Raw genomic sequence first — 23,311 nt, forward strand, 5'->3', positions numbered from 1 at the left:
CCTGGATCGATTTGATCCATCCATTCAAGAAGCTACTGCGACATACACTAGGGGTGCTTCGTGCCAGTCATCCAGAATGCCGGCAGCTTCGTATTTGGCCGCATCGTGCGCTGTCCGCCGGCTTCCTAGGAGCGATCTAGCTGACCAGCTGACCGTGGACACGGGCGAGAGGAAGAAGATGACGTGGATAAAACATATAAGCGAATATTCAGTTTTACGGTTTAAGTTTGAGGAGTCTGTTCGGCCGCAGCTCAAACCAATCCTTAAAATGTGTTTTCCGCGTTTTCAGTTCCACGCTTTTAAGGATATGCTAGATATGCTCTTATAATGGTTTGTAAGGAGTACAAAGTAACTCAAACGCAATAAAATTTACATTGAGGACCCTACACCACGGAACGATCACTACTAGTGCCGGAACGAGTTGTCGGCACATCGTTGTCGCCTCTCCTCTCCCGGAGCCGGCTTGATGACAATCAGAAGAGTCTTTGCTCGCATGTCTCCATGGATCAGCAACCCAGAGCCGTCGTCGTCGCCATCTGACCCTTAAATCAATTTGAAGCACTTGACATTAAACCTCGCCGGTGCGCACTCACGCACGACGAGAAACCCCGCCTTGACCTCACCGCCCCAAGAAGACAACATGAATCAACCCGGAGCCGGTGCGTGCGGTCATATATTTATTTTCAAGGTTATTTATACATGTTTGGTTAGTACTAATAGGAAAAAGAAAGAAAAAATGCTTTTCGTAAAAATAAAGTGGATTTCCAAATATAAAATTATGTTATGTGCACCTGTTGTTTTCCGCGTTTTCTATAACATTTTATATCAATATTTTTTTTTGAATCCAATAGCTCCCGAACGTTCGGATTTTGAGCATTTCGTTCCGAACGTTTTTACATGCCAACTTTAGTTGATAGGGGATGGCAACTTCGTCTTTTTTTGTTTTTTGTTAGAAAATTGCCATGTTTCCCTAATCTCACGCAAACTAAACTTGTCATCTATACCCGTTCCGGTTGCCATGCTTAACTCCCGAATGTTCGGAAGTTATCATTACGGTTTTTTAGGATGAAAAAGAAAACGTTCTGGTTCACAGAAAGAAATGGAGCCTGAGTAGGACAGCCCGATCTCATAGTTGGAGCGGAGGAGACTCAAATCCCCCCAAACCGCCTCGATCTCCCTCGGCTCGAATCCGCGACTCGACCCGAAGCTCGAGCTCCGCCGTCCCCCGCCGCCGATGGATCCGAAGCTGGTGGAGGTGACGCGGCTGTTCGACCGCTTAAGGCGGCCTCCAAAGCCAACAACCTCGACGTCGCCTCGACCCTCCTCTCGCAGCTCAAGGTGCGCCCGCCCCCTCTCCCCTTCCCCTTCCGCCGGGTGGTCTCGAAAGCTCGGTTCTTTTCTAGGTCTTCTTAGTTCTAGTTGGATCTTCACCGGTGGTTTCGCCGGGGAGGGAGAGATTGGTCTTCGGAAATGTTAACGCCCACGCGTGTGGGCGTTGACCATCTCGACCACACGCATCCATCACCGTCCAGTACTATATGCACGAATCTTGACACAATCTGGCTGATTTTCTGTGCCACGTAGGACAAGACGTGTGTGTGGTGTGTGACATAGTTCGTCCACACATTCGTTTTACCACACGGAGGGGCCGGTGTGTGGGCGTTTAGCAGTCCACCCACACATCAGTTTTCAGTCACGCACAAGGGCTGGTGTGTGGGCATTTGCCATCTCGCCCACACGCCCGTCTCCTCTCTCACACGTAAGCTGCTAGTTGCCATGTGTTTTTGCAGCGCACATGGCAACTGCCTCTAGTGTGCTTTATAAGCAGGTGGCAACTCTCTTTTTTTACCTGAGTTGCCATGTGTTTTTTGCAGGGTACATGGCAACTGCCTAGATTGCACGTAAGCAGATGGCAACTGTCTTTTACCGAGTTGCCATGTGTTTTTGCATGGTACATGGCAACTGCCCCAACGTGCACGTACATGGCAACTGCCCTAACGTGCACGTAAGCAGATGGCAAGTCTTCCTTTTTACATGGCAACTGCCCTAGCATGCTTGTGAGCACATGGCAACTCTCTCAACTGCCTAGTGTTAGTATGTGGCAACTCCTAAAGTTATGAAATCATGGCAACTACATTAGATCAGACCATACATGGCAACTGCAGTTGAGCAACCATGGCAACTGCAGTTATCCGACATGGCAACCGTAGTTCAGCGATATGGCAACTGCAGATAAACGAATATGGACGAGGGTCTGGACCATGGCAACTGCGGGCACGCGGTGGGCGTCACGCGTCGCGTGCAGGACCAGAAGGGTACGAGGCCTGACATACGGGCGTGTGGGCGTTATCAACTTCGCCCACACGCACGCGTGTGAGAGGGTTCAGGAGGGGAAAAAAGATGTGTGTGGGCATTAGTTGTTTTGCCCACACGTAGGTGTGTGGGCTGGTTGCTGTCCATGCCACACGAGGCGTGTGGCACAACTACCCGATACACCACACGTGTGGCAGTTATCGGGACCCTTGGTCTTTTGGTGAGTTGACGTGTGATGAAGCTTCCTCCTTTTTGCAGGTCCTCCTCACCAAGTTCCCCAGCCTCCCCCCGTTGTTCCAGCAGACGCCCAACGCCGTGGAGGAGCTCAAGCTTGCGAGTAAGATAACTTTGCTTCTTTTTTTTTTGTCCAGCAAATCGCCGTCTAGCACGTTGTATGATGCTTTCTGTCTGTGTGAGCCTGAGCGAGAATTTTTCTTGGTTGGTTACCGTGTTACTACTATGGTGTAGGTACTGTAGGTGTATGCGAAGATTGTGTTGGTGAGGGGAATTTTGGGTTCTGTACATAGGTTATTATTATCATTATGCTTTGTGTCCTGTTGGTCTGTGTTTGGTTGATATGTGATGTTGGTATGAGATTGTAGTCGTGTTTGATTGTTGTTGCGATATATGACCAGTTCAGCACCGTTGAACTGAAACTTAGTTTAGTTAACTGACATTCATGTGTGGTCTTTCTGTAACAGTTGGTATGTGTAGTTGCTCGATGTAGCTAGCTCGAGGATGTGGTGGGGGATCTTCGCACACCTAACGCTGATTTGTTTTGGTCATGCAATTTTACTTTAGGAGTTTCAGTCGAATGGTTGCAGCCATATATGAATTTTTATAGATGATTTGATTTGAATGTTTGTTCTATCTGAGTTAAAACTGACGCTAGTGATGCTTGTCAGTGTCAGAGTGTCAACTCTGGAATAACGGGTCTCTTTTTCTACTTGACCTCTGATGCTGCATTGGATATTTGTATTAGATGATATAAGATTAGGTCATTCAGATATCATTATGTTGCAGTTCATGAGTTGATCGTTCATATGCTGTCGCCATGAATGAACCCAACCCTTCTGTCGATTGTCGTAACCTATGCCCTGTTTTTTTATAAAGGAAAATGTGTGTCTCTAGTGTTATGGCCCAGCTATTTAGAAATATATGCTCTGGTCTTGTGGCCATCCTTAATAGAGCAGCCACTAAATCTACCTGAAACATTTCCGGGGAAATTTATGAGCAGGCAGTTATTTTGAGTGTGAAAATGGAAGACCAAGATGCATTTGAAAGGGACTTCTGCCAGCTCAAGCCGTATTACATGGACACATGGTTAGTTCCTTTTTTTTTACTACTTTGCAGTTATTTTCTCTGTCTATGCATTGTGTAGGCTGTCATTTAATATGAGTATTGTTCCCTGTTCTCCTTCATCTTCCATTGGGTTTTCAGTTGGTAAAGTGAAAACAAATAAGTATAAATTTATTGGTTTTCTTTGGGCATAATAAGTTGCCAAATGAGTTAAACCAAAATAGGTTTTTGTGGTAGTCTTGCATGAGTTTTTGGGTTAGTCTTGCATGAGTTATGTTGTGCCAAGTTTGCTGGTTCAGTTGGTTAGTCGAATATGGAACAGGGTCAGATTTGGGAATTTATGTTTGCAAGTCGCAGTTAAGTTAGACATGTAGATTGGGTTCGTATCGAACTCTCAGGTTTCTGCCTGCGGGTGAGCCATGATGCCCTTGCCAGACTGGCAAATGTTTAGTGTTTCTAATATCTTAGCAGAATTGTTTTCGCATCTTATTCAGTGTTATATGTCTGGTTTATCAAGTCCAGAACATGTTACAAAATGCCTGGACTTGTTGAAGGTTATTTTACCTAGGAATATGTTGGATTTGCTGCTTGTAATATATCGTACTAATTCATGCTGATGCTTGCAGTGGCACAATTCCTCCATCATCGGAGGAGTACCCAATCATGGGGGCTAACCTTCTGAGGCTGTTAGTCCAGAATAGAATTGCGGAGTTCCACACTGAGCTGGAGCTTCTTCCCGCCAAAGCGCTGGATAATGCTTACATCAAGCACGGGGTTGAACTCGAGCAGTCCTTTATGGAGGGCGCATACAACCGCGTGCTAAGCGCTCGACAAACCGCGCCGCATGAAACCTACATATACTTCATGGACCTTCTGGTCCGGAGGCAAATGTAAAGTAAACTGGAGCAAGGTGTGTTCACCGGTGGATAAACAAGGACTTGGCATCCTCAACCTTGAGCGCTTTAGCCGGGCCCTGCGGCAACGATGGCTATGGCAAACCTGGAAACACCCAGACAAGCCATGGGTGGGCATGGAGGTACCGTGCACTGCCTCCAATCGGCTGTTCTTCAGCGCGGCCACCTCGATCACGCTTGGTAATGGACAGACGGCAAGGTTTTAAACCTGCTCCTGGCACCAGGCCGGCGCACTGCATCTCCTTTTCCCAGCACTGTATAAGCACTCCAAGAGGAAGAACAGATCGGTTGCAGATGCCATACGTGATGATCGATGGATCCTCGACCTATCGCACCGGCAGACAGATCAGATAGTATATGACTGTGTTGCCCTGGCAAGACTGCTACGGCTGCTTCCTGTAAACCTCAGTTCAGACACTAGCGACGAGATCCGATGGAACTTGGAGGCCACCGGCTGCTACACTGCTGCTTCGGCTTATCGGGCGCAATTTCAAGCGAACCTTACCTCCACACCCACAGATCATCTGGAAGACTTGGGCGCCCGGAAAACTGAAGATCTTCTTCTGGTTGCTGCTGCTGAATAGGCTATGGTGCAATGATCGACTGCAGCGAAGAGGGTGGTCCAATGCATACTTCTGTCAGTTTTGTTTCAGAAACCTCGAAACGGTTGACCACATCTTCTGGTCCTACCCTTTCACCATCACAATTTGGAACAGCCTCTCACTTTGGACGGGCTGTGAAGCACTGAGTATGCAATCTGATGGCCAAACCAAAAGCAGCACCGATCGTACCATGAGCATTGTGGAGGGCACAAAACCAGAGTTCAGAAAGGGCATAAAGTCCCTCACGATGCTAGCAGCTTGGGAAATTTGGAGGCACTGAAACAACTGCACTTTCAGGAACAAAGAGGCATCCGGGAGAGAACTTTTGCAGGCCATCAGGTGAGGCATTGATCTATGGAGGCAGGCCGGAGCAACATGCCTGATGCACCCATTCACGCTGCCACCAAAAGGGATAGGCTGAGTTGAGCTAGTGTTTTGTTTTTTTCCCTCTGGTTCCAAACCATGTTTTTCAATTTAATCCTTTGATCGTTTCGATCACCTCCATGTATTTTCAGTTTACCCATTGCTCTCTGCTATGATCAACATGAAAAGCCAGCTACGCTGGATCTTTCAAAAAAAAACGTCAGGTAAGTCGGTCTCTGTCTCCACCCCTTCCAGTTAGCTCCTTGTGCTGCTGTGCATCACTGTGATGATATCTGGTGCGCCCGCAGAGACGAGATAGCTGGGTGCAGCGAGAAGGGATACGATTACCTGTCAATAAACGACGCGAAGCAGATGTTTAAGTTCAGCTCCGACAAGGAACTGCAACAGTACATCGCAGAGGTAAAGTAACATGCCTTGTGCTCCCGGTGTGAATTACGTGAGTTATATTGTGACCATGGGTTGTAAAGTATCGTCGTGTTGTCAACAGGAGCACCCCGAGTGGGATGTCAAGGACGGCCGCGTCTTGTTCCAGAAGGCGAAGGAGTCGCAGCCCTGCAAGGAGATACCGGCGGCGCCGGTCATCAACCAGACCCTCGGCTACGCGAGGGAGCTGGAGAGGATCGTGTGATTTGTTTGCCTCTTTTTTCTTCATCTTTGGACTGAATTTCCCATGAAGAGGTGGATTATTGGATTGCCATGTGACTCAGCTCTACTATTTTGTTAAATCGTTTGTTTCACCCACTGTTTCCAAAGATACTCAACTGTGAAATGTCGGCTTAAAATGGCAAAAGAAACAACGCTTGTTATATTAATGATGAATTGATTGTGTAAGAGCGAGTCCGACGGAGGGGCCTGTGCTCTTTTTCCCTCCCTCTGCCACTGCGGACGGGCAAAGTCGACGGCGGCAATATCTTTGGCAATTGATGCCGCTTGTGTAGATCCTTCATTCTCAATGGTCGCCTACCGGCAGATGATGAGCCAGTTGATTGTAAGAAGTCATATCAAAATTACCTTGAAACTACAAGGGAGTTGAACAAAAGATATAGTAGTATAAACCTACTCCAGAAATTGCTTTTGGAGGCCGAGCTTCGTGGAGCCTCCAAATTCAAAATTCCTGAAAAAAATATCATATTTTTACATTTTAAAATTTCTGAAAAAAATAAAGAGGTAGATGAAGGCAGATTGCACGTGTAAAATTTTAGGACGAAATAAGTTGAAATAAAATATCTAGGGCTTTTTAACACATGATACTATTCATCCTCGTCTTTTTTGCGCATTTCAATGTATTTCATCCTGAAATTTTGCACACATACACCTCACATCCTTGTTTACTTGTACATTTTTTTTTCAGCTGTTTTTAAAACCGGAATTTTCGACTTTTGAATTTTATGAAAATTCAGCCTCCATGGAGGCATAACATTTCTTTACAGAGATATACATGTTTGCAGCAAACAGGACATGAATAAAAACATCGTGTGATCTACAAGGAGGTATAAGATTGACAGAGGATTATACCAAATGTAAAAGCAGAAACACAGATGTACTTACTACAAAACAATCATAGATCACATGTACAAAAAAGAAGAAAAATGCTGCTGCTGCATCAGCAACAACTTGAGGGTGATTAACTAGCAATATAATCATTTGCCCTTCCGCCGTTTATCGGCGACGGCGAAGGAGCATCAGGATCAGTCCCGCCGCTCCGAGCAGAACCAGTATGATGTGCCCCCATGGTGTCGTCGGGCGAGTTGGAGACGACGGGATTCGCAGGCGCAGGAGCTCCTGAACCCGTCGCAGGATCGTCAACAACGCCAGCGCCCCCATGATGATGACGACCTCCGTCGAGTAGCTGCAGAGGAGGCGGTAGAAGAGGGACGGGAAGGTGCAGGGGAATATGATGCATAAGACGAGCAGGAAGTTGAGGAGGAAGTAGCAGCATTGCGGCATGGGCATGGCGGTGTTGCTCGGAGGAGGAAGAAATGCGTCGGCCGCGAGGAAGGAGAGGCGGAGGGGAGGGGGCTCTGACGCCCGGGATGGGGATTTTTTTTCGAGGTGCGGGACTGGGAATTCTGGTGGGGATGGGTGAGGACTCTGGTGAGGTAGGGGTGTCAGGGGTGTCTAAGCGGGAAAACGCCCACGAAAACGCGTACCCTGCGCGCGGGGTGGGATGGTCCATTGCCGCTTCCGTGCGCTCCCCAAAACTAGAGGCCAACTAGTTAACGAGTGCTCGTTCGGGAGTCCTGCAACGATCAACGTCACTTGGCGTGCTCTCAGTCATTCGCCACGTGTCGAGTTCTGGAAGCTCTTTCTGGATTTTATTTTTTTATTTTTTCCGCACGCGTTTTCGGCCTTTTAAATGGGTTTTTTTTTTGTTTTTTGACGTTTTGGTTTTTCCCCGGTATTCCTTAGCTTTTCGATCAAAAAAAATTCCAAAAAAAACTTTTTGCGCGAAAAAACACGTTTTTTTTCTTTCGCGAAAGTCACGACTTTTCTCCAGCGAGAGGCACGGTGTGCTTTAGCGAGAGTCATGGCCGTGCTTTTCGAAAACAAAAAGAAACATGTTTTCTGGGTTTTTTTTTGCGAGAGTCACGGTTGTGCTTTTGCGAGAGTCACGGTCGTGCCTCTCGGAAAGGGAAAATCAAAACATGTTTTCTACGCGTTTTCTGTTTTTTTCTTTCGTGAAAGTCACGGTTTTGCTTCCGCGAGAGGCAGGGTTGTTCTTTCGCGAGAGTCATGGCCGTGCCTCTCGGAAAGGGAAAAAATACGCGTTTTTTGTTTTTTTTTTCACGACAGTCACGGTTTTGCTTTCGCTAGAGGCACGGTTGTGCTTTTACGAGAGTCACGGCCGTGCCTTCTCGGAAACGGAAAAAAAATGTGTGTTTTTGTTTTTTGTTTTTCCTTCCACGAGAGTCACGGTTTTGCTTCCACGAGAGGCACGGTTGTGATTTCGTGAGAGGCACGGGCGTGCCTCTTTTGAAAATGAAAAAAACGTGTTCCCGGTTCGGTTTTTTCGTGAAAAAATTGTCAAAACCTATCTACATTGGATCTAGTTTTCAAGATTTCGACGTGAGAAATCCAATGGTGAAAACGATTCGAGATTTGGACGCACGGTTTAAGAGATAAAACGTTTTGAATAAACGGATCTACGAAAAAGGGAAAACTCACAGGTTGCGACAAGTGGCGCACTGCATGGGCGCCACTTGTCGCGATCTGGGAAGGTGGAGTGGTCTTTGCAACGAGTACTCTTAATTAGTAATTTCGCCAAAACTATTTCGGGCGCGTGCAACTCGTCCCAAGGACAAGTCAGCCCAGTGCGGGAAGGAACGCTGGCTTTATTTTTATTTTTTTCATTACTTTTATTTACATTTCTGAAATGGAAAAGATTATATTTGAATTTAGAAAAACATTCATTGTGCATTCAAAAAGACGTCCGTGCAATATTAAAAAAGTGTTCACACAATTTGTTTTTTAAAATGCTGATAGCATTTGAAAAAAAATGTTGCACTTAAAAAATGTTCACACTCTTTGAAAAAATGTTCGTGACAAATTTAAAAATATGAAGTGTTACAAATGTTCTCATGATTCATTTAAAAGTTGTGTACTCCCTCTGTTCACAAATATAAGGCGTTTTAACTTTTTTCTAAGACGGATGCATATAGACATGTTCTATGTATTTGTTCAATCATTTCGGTCTTTATGTAGTCCACATTGAAATATTGAAAACATCTAATATTTGTGAACAGGGGAGTACCATTCAAACAAATTTATGTGACATTTAAAAAAATCACATGTTTCAAAAAAATGTTTATGGCATTTTATGCAATGTTCGAGTAGTATAAAATATGTATTGTACCATTCAAAAAAGGACGTGGTTAGGCAGCGCTCGTGCGCTCAGTGGACTATTCGAGCGCCCCTTCCATAAAAGGCAAGTGTAGTCCAATCACATGCCTCACATACTAAAGGAGGAAAAGCATTTGGTCCCCCATGTCTACTCGTACTCTCCTACCCAGCGATTCTTCAGGAATACCCCGCATGCATGCATTTATTTGGCGCTTCAAATTTTTAAAAAAGCCATAACTTTTTGTTCGAGCGTCGGAATTCAGAACCGTTTCACCGTTAGGTTTCTCGCGATGAAGTCTTCAAAACTAGATCCCATATAGGTGGGTTTCGATGACTTTTTGTGTGTGGGCAACTTTGGGTGCAATTGAGACAACTTTAGTAATAAACTGAAGCAACTCCTTCTTTTTGGCTTACTAGAAATGCCTATTAGGTTGGTTTGTGCAAAACCAAGAAAATTACACGAAACATGAGGCGCCTTTAGTGCTACATGCAAGCAATTAACTGTGTTATGTGTACTTATGACTTTTACTAACATTATACCAACTTGCCTACCATGGCTCTAAGTTGCCTCTCGTTGATCGTCAGTTTCCTCTAGTTGAGTCTCAGTTACATAAAAATACTATGAAATTGCCTACCATTGATGATTGGTTGCTTGCTAGTGCTAATTAGATGCATGCCATTGTTGCTCGGTTGCCTAACTTTGCAAAATTAGTTACCTACAGATATTGTGAAGTTGTCATCATTGTTTTTTCTAAGTTGCTTAAAACATTATGAAGTTTAGTTGCCTACTGGTGGTAGGTGAGGGAGAGGGGGACAAAGTTGTGCGCTCGCTTCGACTTAATAGCGCAGCTGCACTTTTAAGCATTTTGATTATGTTAAAAATTATATTGTTGTTGTCTTGACAGAGAGAAGAGAAGCGGGTTGTAGACTTACAGCCGGTTGTAGCACAAGCTCCAAAAAACGTTTGATTCAAAATCCTGTTCCGTTTTCACCATTTGGTTTCTCACGACGAGTTCTTCAAAAGTAGATCTCATATTGGTAGGTTTCATCGGACATTTTTTCGTGGGCAACTTTGGGTGCAACGGAGGCAACTTTAATGTCGTAGGGAAGCAACTTCTTATGTCTGGCCTAATAGGACTCCTATTAGGTTAGTTTGTGTGACGAGAAAAATCACACAAAACATGAGGCACTTGTAGTGCTATATATAAAAGCGACTTCACTGCACTATGTACCTCTGAATTTGGTAACATTAGAACAACTTGTCTATCATGGTTTCTCAGTTGCCTATTGTTGATGTTCAGTTGCCTACGCCTGAGGCTTGGTTGCCTATTATTGTTGCTCAGTTGCATAACTTTGCAAATTAGCTGCTGCAAATATTGTGAAGTTTCTTATTATTGGATTCTCTAAGTTGTCTACATACACTATGAAGTTGCCTATCCGTGTTGCTTAGTTGCCTGTCAGTACTATTTCAATTACCTACAATACAACAAAAAATTGCCCATCAATGTTGCTAAGTCACCTATGTATGAACTAAGTTTCTCACCTTACAAAAAAGTATTGTATGCAATTAAGGACGATGTTAAGCTACTAGCCAGTCACGGTAACCAACTTAGAATATTGTTAGCCTACCTTGAAAACTAATGTGACGCCCGGATAATTAAGCTACGGTATGTTGGAAATATGCCCTAGAGGCAATAATAAAAGGATTATTATTATATTTCCTTGTTCATGATAATTGTCTTTATTCATGCTATAATTGTATTATCTGGAAATCGTAATACACGTGTGAATACATAGACCATAATATGTCCCTAGTAAGCCTCTAGTTGACTAGCTCATTGATCAACAGATAGTCATGGTTTTCTGACTATGGACATTAGATGTCGTTGATAACGGGATCACATCATTAGGAGAATGATGTGATGGACAAGACCCAATCCTAAGCATAGCACAAGATCGTGTAGTTCGTTTTGCTAGAGCTTTTTCAATGTCAAGTATCTTTTCCTTAGACCATGAGATCGTGTAACTCCCGGATACCGTAGGAGTGCTTTGGGTGTACCAAACGTCACAACGTAACTGGGTGACTATAAGGTGCACTACAGGTACCTCCGAAAGTGTCTGTTGGGTTGACACCGATCGAGACTGGGATTTGTCACTCCGTATGACGAAGAGGTATCTCTGGGCCCACTCGGTAATGCATCATCATAATGAGCTCAAAGTGACCAAGTGTCTGGTCACGGGATCATGCATTACGGTACGAGTAAAGTGACTTGGCGGTAACGAGACTGAACAAGGTATTAGGATACCGACGATCGAGTCTCGGGCAAGTAACGTATCGATTGACAAAGGGAATTGTGTACGGGGTTGATTGAATCCTCGACATCATGGTTCATCCGATGAGATCATCGAGGAGCATGTGGGAGCCAACATGGGTATCCAGAACCCGCTATTGGTTATTGACCGTCGAGTCTTCTCGGTCATGTCTACGTGTCTCCGAACCCGTAGGGTCTACACACTTAAGGTTCGGTGACGCTAGGGTTGTATGAATATGAGTATGCAGCAAACCGAAAGTTGTTCGGAGTCCCAGATGAGATCCCGGACGTCACAAGGAGTTCCGGAATGGTCCGGAGGTAAAGAATTATATATAGGAAGTGCAGTTTCGGCCACCGAGAAAGTTTCGGGGGTCACCGATATTGTACCGGGACCACCGGAAGGGTCCCGGGGGTCCACCGGGTGGGGCACCTATCCTGGAGGGACCCATGGGCTGAAGTGGGAGGGGAACCAGCCCCTGGTGGGCTAGTGCGCCCCCCCTGGGCCCCCTCTGCGCCTAGGGTTGGGAACCCTAGGGGAGGGGGCGCCTCCACTTGCCTTGGGGGGCACTCCACCCCCCTTGGCCGCCCCCCCCCCTAGAGATCCCATCTCTAGGGCCGGCGCCCCCCTGGGGGCCTATATAAAGGAGGGGGGAGGGAGGGCAACCGCACCTGAAGTTTTGGCGCCTCCCTCTCCCCTTGCTACTCCTCCTCCTCCCGTAGTTGCTTGGCGAAGCCCTGCCGGAACTCTGCTGCATCCACCACCACGCCGTCGTGCTGCTGGATCTTCATCAACCTCTCCTTCCCCCTTGCTGGATCAAGAAGGAGGAGACGTCATCCGCTCCGTACGTGTGTTGAACGCGGAGTGTGTTGAACGCGGAGGTGCTGTCCGTTCGGCACTTGGTCATCGGTGATTTGGATCACGGCGAGTACGACTCCATCATCCCCGTTCTCTTGAATGCTTCCCCTCGCGATCTACAAAGGTATGTAGATGCACTCCTATCACTCGTTTCTTAGATGAACTCATGGATGGATCTTGGTGAAACTGTAGGAAATTTTTTATTTTCTGCAACGTTCCCCAACAGTGGCATCATGAGCTAGGTCTATGCGTAGTTCTCTATTGCACGAGTAGAACACAAATCTATTGTGGGCGTAGATCTTGTCAACTTGCTTGCCGCTACTAGTCTTATTTTGCTTCAGCGGTATTGTGGGATGAAGCGGCCCGGACCGAGCTTACACGTACGCTTACGTGAGACAGGTTCCACCGACTGACATGCACTAGTTGTATAAGGTGGCTAGCGGGTGTCTGTCTCTCCCACTTTAGTTGGAGCGGATTCGATGAAAAGGTTCCTTATGAAGGGTAAATAGAAGTTGATAAAATCATGTTGTGGTTATTCGTAGGTAAGAAAACATTCTTGCTAGAACCCAATTGCAGCCACGTAAAAGATGCAACAACAATTAGAGGACGTGTAACTTGTTTTTGCAGCAATTGTCTTGTGATATGATATGGCCAAAAGTTGTGATGAATGATGAATGATATATTGTGATGTATGAGATCATGTTCTTGTAATAGGAACCACGACTTGCATGTCGATGAGTATGACAACCGGCAGGATCCATAGGAGTTGTCTTTATTTTTGTATGACCTGCGTGTCATTGAAGAATGCCATGTAAATTACTTTACTTTATTGCTAAACGCGTTAGCCATAGAAGTAGAAGTAGTCGTTGGCGTGACAACTTCATGAAGACACGATGATGGAGATCATGATGATGGAGATCATGGTGTCATGTCGATGACGAAGATGATCATGGAGCCCCGAAGATGGAGATCAAAGGAGCTATATGATATTGGCCATATCATGTCACTATTATATAATTGCATGTGATGTTTATTATGTTTATGCATCTTGTTTACTTAGAACGACGGTAGTAAATAAGATGATCCCTTATAATAATTTGAAAAAAGTGTTCCCCCTAACTGTGCGCCGTTGCTAAAGTTCGTCGTTTCGAAGCACCACGTGATGATCGGGTGTGATAGATTCTTACGTTCACATACAACAGGTGTAAGACAGTTTTACACATGCAAAAACACTTAGGGTTAACTTGACGAGCCTAGCATGTACAGACATGGCCTCGGAACACAGAGACCGAAAGGTCGAACATGAGTCGTATGGAAGATACGATCAACATGGAGATGTTCACCGATGATGACTAGTCCGTCTCACGTGATGATCGGACACGGCCTAGTCGACTCGGATCGTGTAACACTTAGATGACTAGAGGGATGTCTAATCTGAGTGGGAGTTCATTAAATAATTTGATTAGATGAACTTAATTATCATGAACTTAGTCTAAAATCTTTGCAAAATATGTCTTGCAGATCAAATGGCCAACGCTCATGTCAACATGAACTTCAACGCGTTCCTAGAGAAAACCAAGCTGAAAGATGATGGCGGCAACTATACGGACTGGGTCCAGAACCTGAGGATCATCCTCATAGCTGCCAAGAAAGCATATGTCCTAGATGGACCGCTAGGTGAAGCACCCATCCCAGAGAACCAAGATGTTATGAACGCTTGGCAGTCACGTGCTGATGATTACTCCCTCGTTCAGTGCGGCATTCTTTACATCTTAGAACCGGGGCTCCAAAAGCGTTTTGAGCAACACGGAGCATATGAGATGTTCGAGGAGCTGAAAATGGTTTTCCAAGCTCATGCCCGGGTCGAGAGATATGAAGTCTCGGACAAGTTCTATAGTTGTAAGATGGAGGAAAATAGTTCTGTCAGTGAGCACATACTCAAAATGTCTGGGTTGCACAACCGCCTGTCCCAGCTGGACATTAACCTCCCGGACGAGGCGGTCATTGACAGAATCCTTCAGTCGCTCCCACCGAGCTACAAGAGCTTTGTGATGAACTACAATATGCAGGGGATGGTGAAAACTATTCCTGAAGTATTTTCAATGCTGAAGTCGGCAGAGGTAGAAATCAAGAAAGAACATCAAGTGTTGATGGTCAATAAAACCACCAAGTTCAAGAAGGGCAAGGGTAAGAAGAACTTCAAGAAGGACGGCAAGGATGTTGTCGCGCCAGGTAAGCCAGTTGCCAGGAAGAAGTCAAAGAATGGACCCAAGCCTGAGATTGAGTGCTTTTATTGCAAAGGGAAGGGTCACTGGAAGCGGAACTGCCCCAAATACTTAGCGGACAAGAAGGCCGGCAACACTAAAGGTATATTTGATATACATGTAATTGATGTGTACCTTACCAGTACTCGTAGTAACTCCTGGGTATTTGATACCGGTGCCGTTGCTCATATTTGTAACTCACAGCAGGAGCTGCGGAATAAGCGGAGACTGGCGAAGGACGAGGTGACAATGCGCGTCGGGAATGGTTCCAAGGTCGATGTGATCGCCGTCGGCACGCTACCTCTACATTTACCCACGGGATTAGTTTTAAACCTCAATAATTGTTATTTAGTCCCAAGTTTGAGCATGAACATTGTATCCGGATCTCGTTTAATACGAGATGGCTACTCATTTAAATCCGAGAATAATGGTTGTTCTATTTATATGAAATGTTTTATGGTCATGCCCCGATGGTAAATGGTTTATTCTTAACGAATCTCGAGCGTAATGTTACACATATTCATATGTGAATACCAAAAGATGTAAAGTTGATAACGATAATCCCACATACTTGTGGCACTGCCGCCTTGGTCACATTGGTGTCAAGCGCATGAAGAAGCTCCATGCTGATGGACTTTTAGAGTCTCTCGATTATGAATCATTTGACACATGCGAACCATGCCTCATGGGCAAAATGACCAAGACTCCATTCTCCGGAACAATGGAGCGAGCAACCAACTTATTGGAAATCATACATACCGATGTGTGTGGTCCAATGAGCGTTGAGGCTCGCGGAGGATATCGTTATGTTCTCACTCTCACTGATGACTTGAGTAGATATGGGTATGTCTACTTGATGAAACACAAGTCTGAGACCTTTGAAAAGTTCAAGGAATTTCAGAATGAGGTAGAGAATCAACATGACCGAAAGATAAAGTTCCTACGATCAGATCGTGGAGGAGAATATTTAAGTCACGAATTTGGTACACACTTAAGGAAATGTGGAATCGTTTCACAACTCATGCCGCCTGGAACACCTCAGTGTAAAGGTGTGTCCGAACGTCGTAATCGCACCCTATTGGATATGGTGCGATCTATGATGTCTCTTACCGATTTACCGCTGCCATTTTGGGGATACGCTCTAGAGACAGCTACATTCACTTTAAATAGGGCTTCATCTAAATCTGTTGAGATGACACCGTATGAATTATGGTTTGGGAAGAAACCTAAGCTGTCGTTTCTAAAAGTTTGGGGATGCGATGCTTATGTCAAGAAACTACAACCTGAAAAGCTCGAACCCAAGTCGGAAAAATGCGTCTTCATAGGATACCCTAAGGAAACCATTGGGTATACCTTCTACTTAAGATCCGAGGGCAAGATCTTTGTTGCCAAGAATGGATCCTTTCTGGAAAAGGAGTTTCTCTCGAAAGGAGTAAGTGGGAGGAAAGTAGAACTCGATGAAGTACTACCTCTTGAACCGGAAAGTAGTGCAGCTCAGGAAAATGTTCCTGTGGTGCCTACGCCGACTGGAGAGGAAATTAATGATGATGATCAAGGTACTTCGGATCAAGTTGCTACTGAACTTCGTAGGTCCACAAGGACACGTTCCACACCAGAGTGGTATGGCAACCCTGTCCTGGAAATCATGTTGTTAGACAACGGTGAACCTTCGAACTATGAAGAAGCGATGGCGGGCCCAGATTCCAACAAATGGCTGAAGCCATGCAATCCGAGATAGAATCCATGTATGAAAACAAAGTATGGACTTTGACAGACTTGCCCAATGATCGGCGAGCGATAGAAAACAAATGGATCTTTAAGAAGAAGACGGACGCGGATGGTAATATTACCATCTATAAAGCTCGACTTGTCGCTAAGGGTTATCGGCAAGTTCAAGGGGTTAACTATGATGAGACTTTCTCTCCCGTAGCTAAGCTGAAGTCCGTCCGAATCATGTTAGCAATTGCCGCATACTATGATTATGAGATATGGCAGATGGACGTCAAAATGGCATTCCTTAACGGACATCTTAAGGAAGAACTATATATGATGCAACCGGAAGGTTTTGTCGATCCTAAGAATGCTAACAAGGTGTGCAAGCTCCAGCGATCCATTTATGGGCTGGTGCAAGCATCTCGGAGTTGGGACATTCGCTTTGACGAGATGATCAAAGCGTTTGGGTTTATGCAGACTTATGGAGAAGCCTGCGTTTACAAGAAAGTGAGTGGGAGCTCTTTAGCATTTCTCATATTATATGTAGATGACATACTTTTGATGGGAAATGATATAGAACTTTTGGACAGCATTAAGGCCTACTTGAATAAGTGTTTTTCAATGAAGGACCTTTGAGAAGCTGCTTACAACTTTCAGGGTTCTTGCCTGTATTGCAAGGTGTGAGATTGAGCTCGGCTCAATGCCCGACCACGGCAAAAGATAAAGAAGAGATGAGTGTCATCCCCTATGCTTCAGCCATAGGATCTATTATGTATGCCATGCTGTGTACCAGACCTGATGTAAACCTTGCTGTAAGTTTGGTAGAAAGGTACCAAAGTAATCCCGGCAAGGAACACTGGACAGCGGTCAAGAATATCCTAAAGTACCTGAAAAGGACAAAGGACATGTTTCTCGTTTATGGAGGTGACGAAGAGCTCGTCGTAAAGGGTTACGTCGATGCTAGCTTCGACACAGATCTGGATGACTCTAAGTCACAAACCGGATACATGTATATGTTGAATGGTGGAGCAGTAAGCTGGTGCAGCTGCAAGCAGAGCATTGTGGCGGGATCTACATGTGAAGTGGAGTACATGGCAGCCTCGGAGGCAACGCATGAAGCAATTTGGGTGAAGGAGTTCACCACCGACCTAGGAGTCATACCCAATGCGTCGGGGCCGATCAAACTCTTCTGTGACAACACTGGAGCTATTGCCCTTGCCAAGGAGCCCAGGTTTCACAAGAAGACCAGGCACATCAAGCGTCATTTCAACTCCATCCGTGAAAATGTTCAAGATGGAGACATAGATATTTGCAAAGTACATACGGATCTGAATGTCGCAGATCCGTTGACTAAACCTCTTTCGCGAGCAAAACATGATCAACACCAGAACTCTATGGGTGTTCGATTCATCACAATGTAACTAGATTATTGACTCTAGTGCAAGTGGGAGACTGTTGGAAATATGCCCTAGAGGCAATAATAAAAGGATTATTATTATATTTCCTTGTTCATGATAATTGTCTTTATTCATGCTATAATTGTATTATCCGGAAATCGTAATACACGTGTGAATACATAGACCTTAATATGTCCCTAGTAAGCCTCTAGTTGACTAGCTCGTTGATCAACAGATAGTCATGGTTTCCTGACTATGGACATTAGATGTCGTTGATAACGGGATCACATCATTAGGAGAATGATGTGATGGACAAGACCCAATCCTAAGCATAGCACAAGATCGTGTAGTTCGTTTTGCTAGAGCTTTTCCAATGTCAAGTATCTTTTCCTTAGACCATGAGATCGTGTAACTCCCGGATACCGTAGGAGTGCTTTGGGTGTACCAAACGTCACAACGTAACTGGGTGACTATAAAGGTGCACTACAGGTATCTCCGAAAGTGTCTGTTGGGTTGACACGGATCGAGATTGGGATTTGTCACTCCGTATGACGCAGAGGTATCTCTGGGCCCACTCGGTAATGCATCATCATAATGAGCTCAAAGTGACCAAGTGTCTGGTCACGGGATCATGCATTATGGTACGAGTAAAGTGACTTGCCGGTAACGAGACTGTATGAGGTATTGGGATACCAACGATCGAGTCTCGGGCAAGTAACGTACTGATTGACAAAGGGAATTGTGTACGGGGTTGATTGAATCCTCGACATCGTGGTTCATCCGATGAGATCATCGAGGAGCATGTGGGAGCCAACATGGGTATCCAGATCCTGCTGTTGGTTATTGATCGAAGAGCTGTCTCGGTCATGTCTACGTGTCTCCCGAACCCGTAGGGTCTACACACTTAAGGTTCGGTGATGCCAGGGTTGTATGAATATGAGTACGCAGCAAACCGAAAGTTGTTCGGAGTCCCGTATGAGATCCCGGACATCACGAGGAGTTCCGGAATGGTCCGAAGGTAAAGAATTATATATAGGAAGTGCAGTTTCGGCCACCGGGAAAGTTTCGGGGGTCACCGGTATTGTACCGGGACCACCGGAAGGGTCACGGGGGTCCACCGGGTGGGGCCACCTATCCCGGAGGTCCCCATGGGTTGAATTTGGAGGGGAACCAGCCCCTGGTGGGCTAGTGCGCCCCCCTGGGCCCCCCTCTGCGCCTAGGGTTGGGAACCCTAGGGGAGGGGGCGCCTCCACTTGCCTTGGGGGGCACTCCACCCCCCTTGGCCGCCGCCCCCCTAGAGATCCCATCTCTAGGGCCGGCGCACCCCCTGGGGGCCTATATAAAGGATGGGGGAGGGAGGGTAGCCGCACCTAAAGTTTTGGCGCCTCCCTCTCCCCTTGCTACTCCTCCTCCTACCGTAGTTGCTTGGCGAAGCCCTGCCGGAACTCTGCTGCATCCACCACCACGCCGTCGTGTTGATGGATCTTCATCAACCTCTCCTTCCCCCTTGCTAGATCAAGAAGGAGGAGACGTCATCCACTCCGTACGTGTGTTGAACGCGGAGGTGCTGTCCATTCGGCACTTGGTCATCGGTGATTTGGATCACGGCGAGTACGACTCCATCATCCCTGTTCTCTTGAACGCTTCCGCTCGCAATCTACAAAGGTATGTAGATGCACTCCTATCACTCGTTGCTTAGATGAACTCATGGATGGATCTTGGTGAAACTGTAGGAGAAATTTTATTTTCTGCAATGTTCCCCAACACAGTAATCCTCTGCTAATGAGGCCATGTCATCGCTGTTACAGTTGCTAATCTTGCTTAGATTCAAATCGCTCCGAATTCTAAATTTAAAATCTAGTCAAACTATAAAAGTTTCAAATGTGTAAATAAAATGTTGACCAAGTGACAAATATTCACTTCTTAATATCGATGGTAAACCAACAATTTTACAAAGTGGTTTAATGCCCTATAATAATCAAAACGGTGGCCAAATCATTAGTTTATATGCCTTTAAGATTATAAATTTTTTGCAAATATTTTATTTATGTGCCAAACCATTTTATGGCAGTGCCTAAATTTGCATTGTAAATTATGGGCCAAGTCTCTTATTTTGCAAACCCCTCCTTTTGTTGTTTAATCTAAGTACTAAGCAGAACTAAAAAATGTAACAAAAAATGATTAAAGAAAAGGAAAAACCTCACCTGATCACCTGGGCCTCTTGTGCACAGGAGAGGCCCAGCCCACCTAACCCCCACATCCCCTTCCTCCTGTTCACGGGAGGGGGTCGTGGCCTCCATCCACGCCGACACGGCCTCGGCTGTCGCCGTGGCGATCATCCGCCGGTACCCTAAAGGAGATAAAGACCCCCCTCGATGCCCCAAACCCTATACCTCGCTCACTCTTCCCCTCCTACCTCCCAGATCGGTTTCTTTCCCCTCACTAGAGCTCCGCCCGCCTTGACCTCCTTCGTTGCGTGGCCACCGTCGTTCCCGTCGGTCGTGAGGCTGTCCAGCGGAAGCACCGTTGATACGTCTCCAACGTATCTATAATTTTTTTGTTCCATGCTATTATATTACCCCTTTTGGATGTTTATGGGCTTTATTTTACACATATATATCATTTTTGGGACTAACCTACTAACCAGAGGCCCAACCCGTATTGCTGTTTTTTTGCCTATTTCAGTATTTCGAAGAAAAGGAATATCAAACGGAGTCCAAATGGAATGAAACCTTCGGGAGCCTGATTTTTGGAACGAACGTGATCCAGAGGACTTGGAGTGCAAGTCAAGAAGCAGCCGAGGCCTCCACGAGATAGGAGGGCGCCTCCCCCCTATAGGGCGCGCCCCCATGTCTCATGGGCCCCTCGGGCGTCCACCGACGTACTTCTTCCTCCTATATAAGCCTACGTACCCCGAAAACATCCAGGGAGCCACTGAAGCACAATTTCCACCGCCGTAACCTTCTGTATCCGCGAGATCCCATCTTGGAGCCTTCGCCAGCGTTCTGCCGGAGGGGGAATCGACCATGGAGGGCTTCTACATCAACACCACGGAGAGGCCCAACCCACCTAACCCCCACATCCCCTTCCTCCTGTTCACGGGAGGGGGTTGTGGCCTCCATCCACGCCGCCACGGCCTCGGCTGTCGCCGTGGCGATCATCCGCCGGTACCCCGAAGGAGATAAAGACCCCCCTCGATGCCCCAGACCCTAGACCTCGCTCACTCTTCCCCTCCCGCCTCCCAGATCGGTTTCTTTCCCCCTCACCCGAGCTCCGCCCTCCTTGACCTCCTCCGTTGCGCGGCCACCGTCGTCCCCGTCGGTCGTGAGGCTGTCCAGTGGAAACACCGTCATAGACTACATCATCTTGGAGGAGCCCTTCGAGCCGGAGAAGCCTCCCCTCGTCGCCACCGCCTTGTCTTCCCCGCCACGGCCATGGCGCCATCGCCGTCGATCTCCACCATCGGTGCCTCCCCGCGGTTCCGAGCACGTCCACGACCTCCCTCACAGTGAGTCGCGTCCATCCCCCTTCATTGCCCCCTCGAATTGTTGCCGTAGCCACCATCCCCGAGCTCGTCCAGACTCCCGTGTATGCGTACGTGCGTGCTTGGTGCCGCTGCTCTCTGTTTTTGTTGCTTCATGTTGCTACTGCTCTTGCGTTGGTCCTTGTGTTGCTGCTGCCCCGCTCGCCGCAACCTGCCGCCCTTACCCGCGCCCAGCCCTATGCACCTCGCCCCCGGCCACACTCGCCGTCGCCCCACGGCATTCTACGCGCGCGTGCCCGCCGCGCCTGGCGCTGGCCGCCGCTCGTCCTTGCCGCGTCCAAGGAGTGCCCCCGCAGCCGCTCGCGGCCCTGCCTAGTGCCTATAGCGCCGCTGCTGCTGCCGCTTATTGCTTCCTGCTGCTGCCTGGCCATGGCCGATGCGGCCATGTGCTGTGCATGTGTGCGCACAAGCCGTGAGGCTGGTTGTGCCTCTGGCCGGCCATGTGCAAAGCAGCTTAGCGCTAATTGCTAGTTAGATTAGCTACTAGCCAATGGCAGGTGGACCCTCCTCCTTTAAATATCCACTTAAAAAGAAAATGCTAAAATATGTGTGACTGACACCTGGGTCCCACAGGTCCCATTGACCAGTCAAACTGCTGACTGGGATAACCCAGTCAATGACATTCGGGTCCCCTGGGCCCTTTGACTAGTCAACTGTCTTAGTTGACTGCTGACTAGGCAGTCAACTGGACCCCACCTGCCAGCCACTAAAGCCATTGCCATGTACACTTAGCAATTACTCCCTCTGTCCCAATATATAATAACATTTTTAACATTGCACTAGTGTCAAAAATGTTCTTATATTATGGGACGGAGGGAGTACGTATTAATTTATTTTCGAATTAAAATAATTCCAGAAAATTAGAAAATCATTTAAAAATTTAAAAATTCATAGAAAATAATCCGTAACTCGGATGAAAAAGTTTTATACATGAAAGCTGCTCAGAACGACAAGAAGAATTCGGATACGCCCTCCATTCGTCTGTCACACGTCCCTAGCATAGAGAACATGTAACCTTTCCCCTCAGGTTCGTTTGTCCAAAAATGCCAAACACCAGGAAAACTTTCCCGGATGTTTTCCCCCTTCGCCAGTATCGCCTAGCACTGCGTTAGAACACCTCTAGCACCATTTATTGTCTTGTTGTGCATATGTTTGCATGTATTTACTGTTTCTTCCCCCTCTTCTCTCTGATAGACCCCGAGACCGATGCTGCCGTTGTGATCGTCTACGTCACTGTTGACACTTCTTCCCTTTCAGCGGAGTTTCCAGGAAAGCCCCCCTTTGATCATCCCGATATCGCCCATTCTATACTCTCATGCTTGTATTAGATTTTTCTACTGTTATTGTTTGCTCCTATTCTGATGCATAGCCTGCTTTTGTACCTGCTATTGATACCTACCTGCTTATCCTAAACTGCTTAGCATAGGTTGGTTAGTGATCCATCAGTGACCCCCACCTTATCCTTGTTGCCCCTGCTTCATCACCGATGACTCGATCAACTTGATTGACGACCAGAGCCCGACACCTCACATCACATCATGCCCCTTTAGTATCTTGACTCTGCAGAGCTACTATCGAGTGCCGAGGGTGATCATTCATAACGCACTCCTAATGATAATTCTGTAGTGTAGCTATTCGGTCGTGGTCATCGAGGGTGGTTCCTCTTTCACCATTCCCGATACGGCTCTGTCGTGCAACACCTCAAGTGTGAACCTCGAGGGTGGATCCTCTTATGTTCACCTTGATGGTTACATCGAGTGGAATCCTTCGTGGGTGATTCCTTGGGTTTTCCCATTGATGTTTGGACACACGGTTACCTTGACTTTACTTGAGACCTTTGGGAAAGTTGGGCGGGCCCGGAGAGCACCCGCAA

The 23,311-nt window shown here is 46.6% G+C and overlaps 1 pseudogene; it reads left to right on the forward strand.

Annotated features, from left to right (window-relative positions):
* The first annotated feature begins 1,234 nt into the window (after window positions 1-1,234).
* On the forward strand, window positions 1,235-6,268 carry LOC123134627 (26S proteasome non-ATPase regulatory subunit 8 homolog A-like; annotated as a pseudogene).
* Window positions 6,269-23,311: the final 17,043 nt, after the last annotated feature.

The sequence above is a fragment of the Triticum aestivum genome, chromosome 6B (assembly GCF_018294505.1).
Source record: "Triticum aestivum cultivar Chinese Spring chromosome 6B, IWGSC CS RefSeq v2.1, whole genome shotgun sequence".
In the NCBI taxonomy this organism is placed as follows: Eukaryota; Viridiplantae; Streptophyta; class Magnoliopsida; order Poales; family Poaceae; genus Triticum; species Triticum aestivum.